The following is a 12,131-nucleotide window of genomic DNA, read 5'->3' as shown; positions in this document are numbered from 1 at the left end:
CATTGTTGAGCATCGATATTGCAATAATTAAGCAATAATAGACGATTTTGAAATCTATCATTATACTTCTAAACCTATTGAATTAAAGATTCAAGACCATTGGATATACAAAAGTTTAAAAAAATAATGAAATATGGATGTTCAATATTGGACAGCAAAGTGAACGTTACATAAGTCAACAAAGTTATAATATCGCTCACTCCTTTCAAGAACGTCATAAATCAAAAAAATTGATTTTTCAGGAGAACGTTTTTAAAGTTTAAAAATATAATACAATTTATAAAAAATAAATATCAAGCCACTTATTGAACTTTTCACTGTGCAACAATTTTTTTTGGGTAAAACCTGAGGGATTTTTCCCCATTTGAAAAATATTAAGTTTATTTAAAAAAATAACTAAACAATACATTTTCTTCAAAATGCAAAAACAACCCTTTCTGCCCTGTAGCGGGTAAATATTGAGTTAAAAATATGACACTTTTGCTGGGATATAGTACATTTTCTAAGCATTCCGAAAACACGCATAACTGAAAATTGACGATTTTTGATTTATGACGTTCTTGAAAGGTGTGAGCGATAAGTGAACAAAGTTATCATATAAGTTAGCCAGGTTGTTAGACCCGGGAAGCTCAGACTTCCATCATCTTTAATATAAAAACGAAAAATATTTCATCTCAAGTTAAGACACCTTTAACCTTTGCTCTTAAAATTACAGCAATTAAGACAAAATTAGTAGAACTGATAAACGAAATAACAAGGCAACAAAATCAACAAAGTTATTAAAAATGTATAGTCAATCAAAAGTTTCAAATTATCATTCAAATTCGAAAACAAAGTTGAAATTGAATTAATATTTCACGGAAGAACGAAGTACCCGATGTTTTAAGAATTGTTTGAGGATTCGATATTCGAACTAAATAATGGAATTTTGTTTTCAAATAATGACTTTGAAAACGTGTCAAGAAATCTCAGTTCGAACCTGAAATTTATTATCATTTATATACAATAGATAAGAAAATATTGTCTTAATTCATATTTTATGCAGACAGATATGTCTTAATATATTTTGCGCAAACGGTGCATTTGTTTGCTACCGCTTATCATGGAAATTACATGGAAAATTAACTCCAGATTTTCGATATATCGCTCACTCCTTTCAATGTAATACTTTCAATTCCCATATCGCTCACTCCTTTCAAGAACGTTATATATCAAAAATCGTCAGTTTTCAGTTGTGCTTGTTTTCAGAATGCCCAGAAAATGTACTTTATCCCAGCAAAAGCGGCATATTTTTAATATAATATTTACCCGCTACAGGGCAGAAAGTGTTGTTTTTGAATTTTGAATAAAAGGTATTATTTAATTATTTTTTCAAAGATACTAAATATTTTTCAAACGGAGAAAAAACATTCAGGTTTTGCCTAAAAAGATCTGTTGCACAGTAAAAAGTTCAATAAGTGGCTTGATATTTTTTTCTAAAACATTTTATTATATTATTAAACTTTAAAAACGATCTCCTGAAAAATCAAGTTTTTTGGTATATGACGTTGTTGAAAGGAGTTAGTGATATGTTTGTCCTAGCTGTAAACGGGTTTCTGTACATTTTGGACCCCCATAAATATATTTTATGCAAAATTACACGTCAGGGTTTGTTGAAAATATTATTCCTCCCAAAGCTATTCTCCAATTATTTGAAAATTAGACATAATGCTACAGTCCCATACGCACTTGTTTTAAAATACCCGTGTTTTTATATGTGACAGGTAAAAATATGCTTGTTCGAAAAACAGGGTGTCAACCGCAATGACAGCGCCATCTGTAAAATGTAACAGCATCAAACGCAAAACTCGACATTGTTCATGGTGGACAGCGTGCTTCTTGTCAATTGGTTTCGATGTATTAAATTGCATTGTACTTATTCATAGATTTTAAATCTTTTTATTGTATCACAAGCATTGTGAAATTTAATATATAAAAAAAATACACGTAGATTAAAAAAAAAAACAAAATAGTAAAAACCTTCCCTTAAAGCTAAGGAATCATTTATTCAATACAATTGAATTTATCGGATATGCCTAAAATATGTGCGTTTCATAAAATAAAATTAAGAATAAACTCTTTCTTTTTAAAGATTATTTATCAATAACAATAATAACCTTATCAATTTACTTTTTACAGGTTCAAGATGACAGAGAAAATAAGTGAAAAGAAATCACGATAAGCGTAAGTTATTTTCTTTATATTAAAAATCTTTGTATTGTATGCGTTTTTTTAAAAGTTAATTTAAGTTGATTTTTTTATTTATTAAAATAATTTTGTCCTGCTTTTAAGACAGTGATATAAATGTTTAATTTAATTGTACCTTAAAGAAATTAACGTAATTGCACAATTTTTCTTAAAAATATTGGCCTTTTTACATATATGAAATTATTTTTATTATCATTAAATTATTTGACTATCATCTAATTTTACATTTATTCGGAAAAAATTCCAAAAAATACTCTGAAAAAAGTTTCATGAAGCTCTAGATAATTAAAAATCGTACCTCAGCCTTAAATATTTTGATATTGGTTCAATTTTAATACAATTTTATTTATTTATTTTATAAATTAAATTAAATCTTGGTTCAAATAATTTACACCTAAAAAAAAGGATTGTCAAAAAAATTCTGAATTTTATATTTAAGTTAAATACATTCATTTATTAGATTTATGTTTTGTACTGACATTTCTTGGTGGAACTGCATTTTATAGAAAAAAATATCCACCATGTAATTTTCCCACATGAATCTTCACGTTTTCATGAATTTTCAATATTCATATTGAAATCACTACAAAGTTATTTCATTTCTTCATAAATTAATTTTATATTTTTATGATTAAAACACAATATAAATATACGGGAAGGTTTTCATTATTTTCTTTTCGCTAGCCTGACCTCGGCTTGATACCTTTCAAGCGAACACCCTCGATATACAAAGGTAGATACTATTTTATCTCAAACGCTCTAATGTGCAAAGGAAAATAGTTGTAAGTTAAAAATAGTAATTTTAAGATAAACGAGTTATAGTTTATGTATTAATTATTAAATCAGACATAGATTTTATGAGTTCACTAAGTTGTATTTTATTGTAAAAAACACATAAAAATTAAAATTGTAAAAATTGTTTCGCATTCGTTTGAAAATGCCATAACTAGGCGAAACAATTTTCACAATTTTAATTTTTACGTGTTTTATAACAAATTAATACAACTTTGTGGACTCATTAAATCTGTGTTTGATTTAGTTATTAATACATAAATTAAAATGGAGTTCTACAAATCAAACGCCAAATCAATAAACAAGTTTACTTAAACTGATGTTTTTTGGCAAAACATGTATAAAATTAATACAATTTTGCGGCTACTTGGATAATGAATATCTCGGTAAAAGAAAGAGATAGAACAAAATATGTGACTGTATATGATACAGGCCAGTTATAAAAATGATTTGAGCTATGTTACGCCAAACAGTCGCAACTTGAGTTACGACTAGTTGCCTTAACACATTAAGCGCTAGGAAAACATTAAATGGACATTGTTTTCTCCAGCCCTGGAATTCAATGAGCACTCCTCATTTCTCACCCTGTCTAAACTTTCTACACCTTGTTAATGTCCTGGGCAGCCATTTTGGGGATGAAAAAAGTGGACTAGAAATGAACACGTACGTTTTGTTTTCAAATTCGGTAACATTCCACCTGACTTTCCCATACTGAATCCAAATTCCGAGATTTACGTCAGTTTCGTATGATGGATGCGAATTTCTAAGTAGACAGATACATAAACATATCAATGGTAGAAAGAATTTTACTGTAATACGGGGTAAAGTAAAAAATAAAATATTGCAAAAAAAAAACAACTTTTCGTCACGACGCTTCCCCGTAGGGGTATTCAGATAGAGGATAGAACGCCACGCAACTTTGTCTTTGGAAACGATCTTCTCCTTTTCTCCATTAATATATCTCCTCATACATATCCGCCGATTATTCCGACTCCCAACCTGACTACTTTTAAGTATTTAAAATGCTTGATCAAGCCAAGTTTTCTCCGGCCTTCTTCTGCTTCTATTGTCAACTCCATTCATCGGTTATCGAGTTCAAAACAATTATTACAGAGTATTACATAAGAAGTCTACCTTTTGGCTAGAGAGTATTGTATCAAAATAATCAAACATGCCGTTAATTATTTCGACTCCCGACGAAACCACGCCCGAGTATTTGACATACTTTATCATGCCAATATTTTTTCCATCTTTTTCAAAGAAGGTCACCATTCTGCCTTTTTTTAACATATGCAAGGCAATATATAAGGCTCGTCCTTAGATCATTCTATCATATACAACGTTACCTAGGCCATGCCTTCGAATCGTGTTGTAGCAACCATGAATTATTTGGTCTTCTTCTAGATGCCTTTCGAGGAAGATACATGGCAATTGCTTGGTTCACAATATGATCTGGTTATCTGCGTCCAATGTTCCAATACAATCTTTTGTATCGTATCTTACATCCCGTTTCGACTGCAAACAAAAATTCAACATTGATAAAAAAATCAACTATCTTTATACATTTTTTTTTGCAAGTCACCACGAGTTACCACGATGGTGAAGTCACGTTGTAGCATACGTTTGTTCCACCGCCGTATGATAGATTCCCTCCTTATCGAGTCACGTCCGCGGCCACTCGCCAACCCCCTCCGTTCATCCCCTTAAATCTGAAAACTTTATTTTGCCCTGTTTCGGGACGTTATATACTGGGAACAAATGGATTAGGGTGGAATGTAAAAAAGTAACACAACCCACTCAGTCCAAAAAATACGATTGTCGGTACATCGCTGTAAAATCTTGTGTAAAATAAACACATACATATGTAGTCGTACATAATGTTTGACAATATTTTACTTATGACCATTTATTTATACATTATCAGTTCACAATTGCTAAAAAAAACATAATATAATAATAATATAAAACTCTTACCGCACCCCAATGGTGCATAGGGCACTGCTTCATATAAACGCAGTGTTATCTCGATCGTTTACACATGAAGGAAAGGTGATCAGCCCTCCACTTCAGGTACCAGTCCAGGGTAATATTGAATAAATATTATAGTGAAAAAATCACTTATATTTATTAAACCCCCCTGGGAATCGAACCCGGGACCTCCAGAACGGTAGCATGACCATTACACTACGGAGGCGGACAAAAAAAAACAGCTGCGAAAAAATCAAACACTGATAGTTGAGTCCGCTAAATGGTATTTAATTGTTGAAAAAAACATAAGAAATAATTTGTGGACAATTTAGTCTCGTTGTTAGGGCATTTTCAAACGAATCACATTCGTTTGAAAATGCCTTAACAAGGCGAAACTATTGTCACAAAATTTATTTTTGTGCATTTTTTAACGATAAAATACAATTTTGTATACTCAAAATTTAATGTATAAATCAAAATGGATTTTTACGAATTGAACGCCAAATCTTTAAATAAAAAAAATTGGAGCTATTAATCAAATTATAATTTCAATTCTACTTGGCAAATATAATTTTTTATTAAAATCTATTACAAAACGTGTTTCGATGCATGCCGCATCATTTTAAACACAGTATGTGCATAAGTCAAGCTTAGTCTAAATTTTAATTTTAAGAAAATGTAGTAATCACCAAATAAAATGTAAATAAATAAATGCAAAGACATAAGCATAAAATGACTGCCGAATCAATTAATAAGGCTTTTATAGTAATTTTGTTAGATTCCACTTTTTTTGTAATACTACTACCCATTATTCATTTGAATTATGTCCTGCCGAATACCAGGATACAAGGACTGAGGATGTTAAGCCAAGGTGTCACTAGCATACATAATTTAAATCCTGCAAATATGCTGGAGGACCTCACATAATTTATCCTTTTTTTAGCTTGGACGAGGGATGTTTGGTATAATAAAATATTCATTTGAAAAGGGTACCTGTGCTACAAAACGTCTAATGGCATATTTTACTTTATTTTTTTGACTTATTATGTTTTTTTCTTTGACTGCTAAAGTATTCTTCTTTTTATCCTTATTTGCACGCAATGGTGCATTGCATAGTATTGACGTAGTGTTATCTTGATTGTCACTTGCATGAATGCAAGGTAACTATTCCTGCGTATAGGGATCAGTCCAGGCAGTGGCGTGCATAGAGTTTTTAATCAGAGTAGGCAGTACGTAATAGGCACTGGTCGCGTTTTTATATGGAAAGTGAGTAATACAGGATACGCACTGCTTTTCTATTTTTATAAAATGCACGCCACGAGTCCAAGGTAATAAATATTACATACATATTTGAGTGTAAAATCAATAATATTTATCTTCACCCCCCCCTGGAAATCGAACCCGGGACCTCGATTACGGCAGCTATACACGCTAACTTATAAACTAAATCAGAAAAAAATATAACGACTTAAGATGTCTTATTTAAAATATCAATATTTATCAAAACCATGTAATTTCTAAAAGTTGTTAAAACAATATTTTTTTGTTTTGTATTCATTTATGATTTATTTACCCTACAACTGATAATTCAATTAAATTAAAAGATAATTTATAGAAAATGCAATTTTTAAATGAAAATATCGATAAGTTAGATATTTTCATTTAAAAATTGAAAGAAGTTAAATATCGATAGTTTTGTACTGACATTTCTTGGTGGAACTGCATTTTATAGAAAAGAATAAGTCCTAAACCCATAGTTTTTTTCAATAAAAATGTTATTTGATAAGTGGAACTGCATTTAAAAGAATATAATAAGTAATAAGTATAGTTTTTGATAATCATCAGATATCACCAGTCTGATGATGTCGGTTAAGACGAAACCCGGTGGCTGGTAAAATAAAATTTATGTGGAAAGAGCTACAAACGTATTTTTTCAAAATTCTTTACCATAAAAGAGGACGTAATGATCGTCGGGTATGTATGAGGAGATGCATGAATGTAGAAGAGGCAAAGAATGTTTGCAAAGACAGAGTGGTGTGGCGTTCGATTCTCTCTGCCTACCCTTGCGGGAAAGCGGCGTGATGGTTAGTTAGTTAGTTAGTTTAAAAGAGGACGTGAAATTTAGGCAACATAAAATAAATAACAGCATTCCAAATATAACTTTATTTGAGTTTAAGCCCCCAACATGTCATCGTAAAAATTACACGGTATTCATATCGTATTTGTATGTTGTTCGGCAAATCGTCAAACGACATACCGAATATATTATCGATTCAACACCATACTCATGTAAGCGTGTTGTATTTAAAAATCTCATCTCATCCACAACATGACAATTGGATAATGGATATCAATCATCTCAATTGAATAAATTCACTGCTTGATTTCATAAAATAAACATCGCTAATGGCCGCGTAATGCTATTATACCGCTCAATACCTACTAAAATATTATTATCACGAGCTCACAAACAGTAAACATAAAATTTTTAGTTATGTATATATATATATATATATATATATATATAAATATATATATATATATATATATATATATATATATATATATATATATATATATATATATATATATATATATATATATATATATATATATATATATATATATATATATATATATATATATATATATATATATATATATATATATATATATATATATATATATATATATATATATATATATATATATATATATATATATATATATGTATATATATATATATATATATATATATATAATATATATATATATATATATATATATATATATATATATATATATATATATATATATATATATATATATATATATATATATATTTACATATATTTATATATATAATATATATTGTATAGTTTAACACTTTTATAACGACTTAGTGAGTTTTATTTTATTACACACGACTTGTTTCGAAAACTAACAGATGTTTTCATCTACAGGTGAAAAGTAAAACTATTGTAGATGAAAATATTCGTTTGATAATGCCCTAACAAAGCGAAATAATTGTCACAATATATTTTTTTGTGTTTTTGTTAATAAAATATAACTTAGTAGACTCAAAAAATCTGTGTTTGATTTAAAATTAATACAAAAATTAAAATGGAGTTCTACAAATTAAACGCCAAATCAATATATAAATAATATACTGTTTGAAATCTTAAAAAATTTACAATTTTTTAATTAATGAGAAATATTTTCTCATTTATTGATTCGGCAGTCACTTTGTGGTAAAAACCTATCCATTTTTAATTAAAAATTTTACTAAGTAAATCCCTTTATTTCTTAAAATCTACAGTGAGACGTGTTTCGATGGTGTCTGAAAAGGATGCGGAATGCATTGAAACACGTGTCAAAGTAGATTTCAAGAAAAATTGGTACATACTAAGTACAACAGTAGACTCAAAAAATCTGTGTTTGATTTAAAATTAATACATAAATTAAAATGGAGTTCTACAAATAAACGACAAATCAATAAATAAATAAATAAACCCTGTAGTTATAAATAAACCCTGAAGAGGGCAACAGGCTGTTGCCGAAACTAGTTGGTTAATAAAAATGTGAGTGGATCAGAACACAAAGTATTTTTATTTCTCGAAATAATAAAATATAATAAATAAATAAAAAATAAAATAAAACCCTTACCGTACCCAAATGGTGCATAGGGCACTGCTTCATATAAACGCAGTGTTATCTCGATCTTTTACACATGAAGGAAAGGTGATCAGCCCTCCACTTCAGGTACCAGTCCAGTGTAATATTGAATAAATATTAGAGTAAAAAAATCACTTATATTTATTAAACCCCCCTGGGATTCGAACCCGGGACCTCCAGAACGGTAGCCGAGCATGCTGACAATTACACTACGGAGGCGGACATATATAATATCATTAATTGCATGCACTACTGCAATACTGCAAATAATATTAATATCATTAATTATATCAGACACTGGATTATTTATCTCGCAGATGAGGTGTAAAAACAATACACTTTGAATATGAAACATCTTTGAAATGCGCAAAAGTTTTACATTTTCACGACAGCACCCAACATACATACTTGTGATTAAGCTTCCTGAAATAATTCTGACATTACGAGTCATTTAAAATATTAATTAATCAAAGCTAATGGATTTCATCCACATGATAAATTAACAAGAAAATAAGATAAAATATTAAGCTTCAAATTTACAAGGTACCTACTCATAAATTAAATTCAAAGGAAAACATGTTGTTGTGAGATTGGATGAGTCTAATTATAATTTAGCTTTTTTTATAATTTATGAATACGTTGTGTTTCGAATCACGACTATTTATTTTCAATTAATTTTTTTATTTTCTTACTTAATATTTTTTTGATTGTAGACAGTTTTTTTTTTATAATTTGGAGTATGAAAACGATAACATTAAAAAAGGGAAAAATTAAAGATTTATTTACTAAGCATATGAAACTAAAAAAAAAATATTTTTGCTCTGTTAAAAAATATTAAGTACGTATTTTACGTAATAAATATAAGCTGAAAGTTGACTAACAAAATATTTAAAATTATGAAAAATTGTTAAAAGTCATACAAAATATGTTTACTTTGTGGTAGTATCTAATAATGTCCGCCTCCATAGTGTAATGGTTAGCGTGTTTAGTTACCGTGCTGGAGGTCCCGGGTTCGATTTCCTGGGAGGGGGGTTAGCTTAAATGTTAGTGATTTACACTGTGATATTTATTTCATATTACCTTGGACTGGTCCCTCAAGCTCAGGAGCGATCATTTTGCCTTCAAATAATTAACGATCAAGATAACACTGCGTTAATACTCTGCAGTGCCTTATGCGCCATTGGGTGCGGATAAGGGTAAGATCAATATCACTTTCAAAAAATCTATTGTGACACGTGTTTCTATACGTTCCGCAGTTTAAAAATGATGCGAAATGCGTCGAAACACATGTCACAATAAATTTAAAGAAAAATTGGTATGAACCAAGTAAATAATGTGAATAAAGTAAAAATTGGTGAATGTTACACGTGTGTAAAGTTATCACTCAAACCAGTCTATGACGGTCGTCAGCCCCGTAAATGCCCAGACTTCCATATTCTTCTTCATCTTTGATGAGATGTCAAAAAATAAGTAAAGCTTAAATTAAAATGTATTTAGCCATATTCGACTTATATCAACGCATGAATCTTTTGTCAATATTTTATTTGAGCGAATTTGCCACCAAAAATCAGTTTAATTATAAGAAATTTGCGTGTAAATGACGCATGACGCTAACAACTCAACACTCCAAATATAATTTTCTCTCGGATTGTATTTTAACACGGGCTATTTTTCACTCCACCGCACTGTGGGCGCACCACCGCATTGCCGGTCATTTGTAATCGTTAAAAACTAACATAACACACAGACGGACATCTAACATTAATCCGGCTCTATCTCCATTTATACCAGCGACTGGCTCGGCCACATGTGGCTTATATCGTTATTAAATAACATCACTATTCGGACAATAATTTATGTCCGATATTTAGAGAATGCAATGGAATTTTACAGGCATTGTACCATTATCTGAAAACTGATATATTTTCCATATTTTTTTGACATCTCAACACAGATAAAGAAGAATATAGAAGTCTGGACAATTACGGGGCTTACGACTGTCATACGCTGGTTTAAGTGAACACTTACCACACGTGTAACATTCACCAATTCTACCCATTATTGACAACCACATCACTCAAATTCTTGGAAGTTCTATATAAATATATAAATGAACCAATTGTGTAATATTGTTCTTGAATCAATTGAACTTCACTAGAGACATCTATTGGTGAGATGAAAAAATGCTTTTTATTGAGGAGAATATTTACCAATTCAATCCATGATTGACAATTACACTACTCAAATTCTTGGAAGCTCTATACATATGATACAATTTTTAAACATTGTACAAGAATCACTAGAACTTTTCACGAGAGACATCTATTGCTGAGATGAAGATGCTTTTTATGGGAGCAGATCCAAGCATTCGTTATTTAGAATGCGGACCTTACATACAAATATAAGAGTTTCTGAATAGAATAGAATGACAGAAAACTTTCTTTCGTCATCTTTTCATGTAAAATAAATAAGTATTCTGTTTTTTTTGGCCCACAAAAACGGAAGTTAACATGTACGGAAAGGCTCTATTCACGTTTTCACATAATAAAAATCTAAGGCAGATATGAACCCTTAGCACAATGAGGTGATTCATAGGGGTCTAGGAGTAAATAGGTCAATCATGATAAGTCGGTATTAACTACCCTCTAATGCTGAAACTTTCTTAGTGTTTCACGGCCCACAAAAACTAAGTTATTTCAACCCTTCACAAGATTAACGCACAGAAAGTGTTTTCATATTGTGCATAATGTATTTCACTGGATTTTAAGTTTCAGCCATTAATTTCCTTGTGTCACATCGAGAAATGTCGTGTTAAAGAATATTTTTTTTCTTTATTTATATTTGTATGGTATTTTACTATGGAGAACTTAATTCAACGGCTGACTGGAGGTATATTGGGTGTTAATTATAACTAGTCATAAATAAGGGTTTCACGATTAAATCAAAATGATCAATGAAGTAGAACAGGTCACGATCTGTGATGTTTATGTGTATTATTACTGATATTTTTCAAATTCACTTTTCATTAATACTCGTAGTAGCCATCGGATGGCAGATATGGGAAAATATATTTTGAAATAGAAATCAAATATGTAAGGTTTTAATATGACAATTGGACAATTTAACGTATTTTCTTATTTTTTATCCCTATTTCAAGAAATATTTATGTGAAAATAACATCAGTTTACATAAAAATGGATTTGATGTGACATTAAAATGACTGTAGGTGGTATTTACTTAACTACATCTGCTGTTAATGTGAAAAATACTAGATTAGGTCAATAAATTAATGTTGGACCTAGACATAAGAGAGCGTAATAGACATTTTTCTCTTAAAACTAGGCCTATCATATTCATGCTTTCTTTTACACAGAGCTTAGATGACGAGACTAAAAGCCAGCTTTTCTTGTATGAGGTTTCGCTTAAAAAAATAAAAAAAATATATATAT

General features: G+C 29.8%; 1 long non-coding RNA gene across 1 annotated transcript in view; it reads left to right on the top strand.

The window, feature by feature from the left end:
* Positions 1-12,131, top strand: part of LOC148301547 (uncharacterized) — a 134,450-nt gene that overhangs the window by 78,226 nt on the left and 44,093 nt on the right. Inside the window, exon 3 of the long non-coding RNA XR_015838781.1 lies at positions 2,179-2,223. This is a non-coding gene — a long non-coding RNA (uncharacterized LOC148301547). The remainder of the gene's footprint in view (positions 1-2,178; positions 2,224-12,131) is intronic.

The sequence above is a fragment of the Brachycentrus maculatus genome, unplaced genomic scaffold (genome assembly GCF_059751285.1).
Source record: "Brachycentrus maculatus isolate JH-2025_06_01 unplaced genomic scaffold, ASM5975128v1 h1tg000543l, whole genome shotgun sequence".
Classification (NCBI taxonomy): domain Eukaryota; kingdom Metazoa; phylum Arthropoda; class Insecta; order Trichoptera; family Brachycentridae; genus Brachycentrus; species Brachycentrus maculatus.
This window is presented reverse-complemented; position numbering and strand designations above follow the sequence as displayed.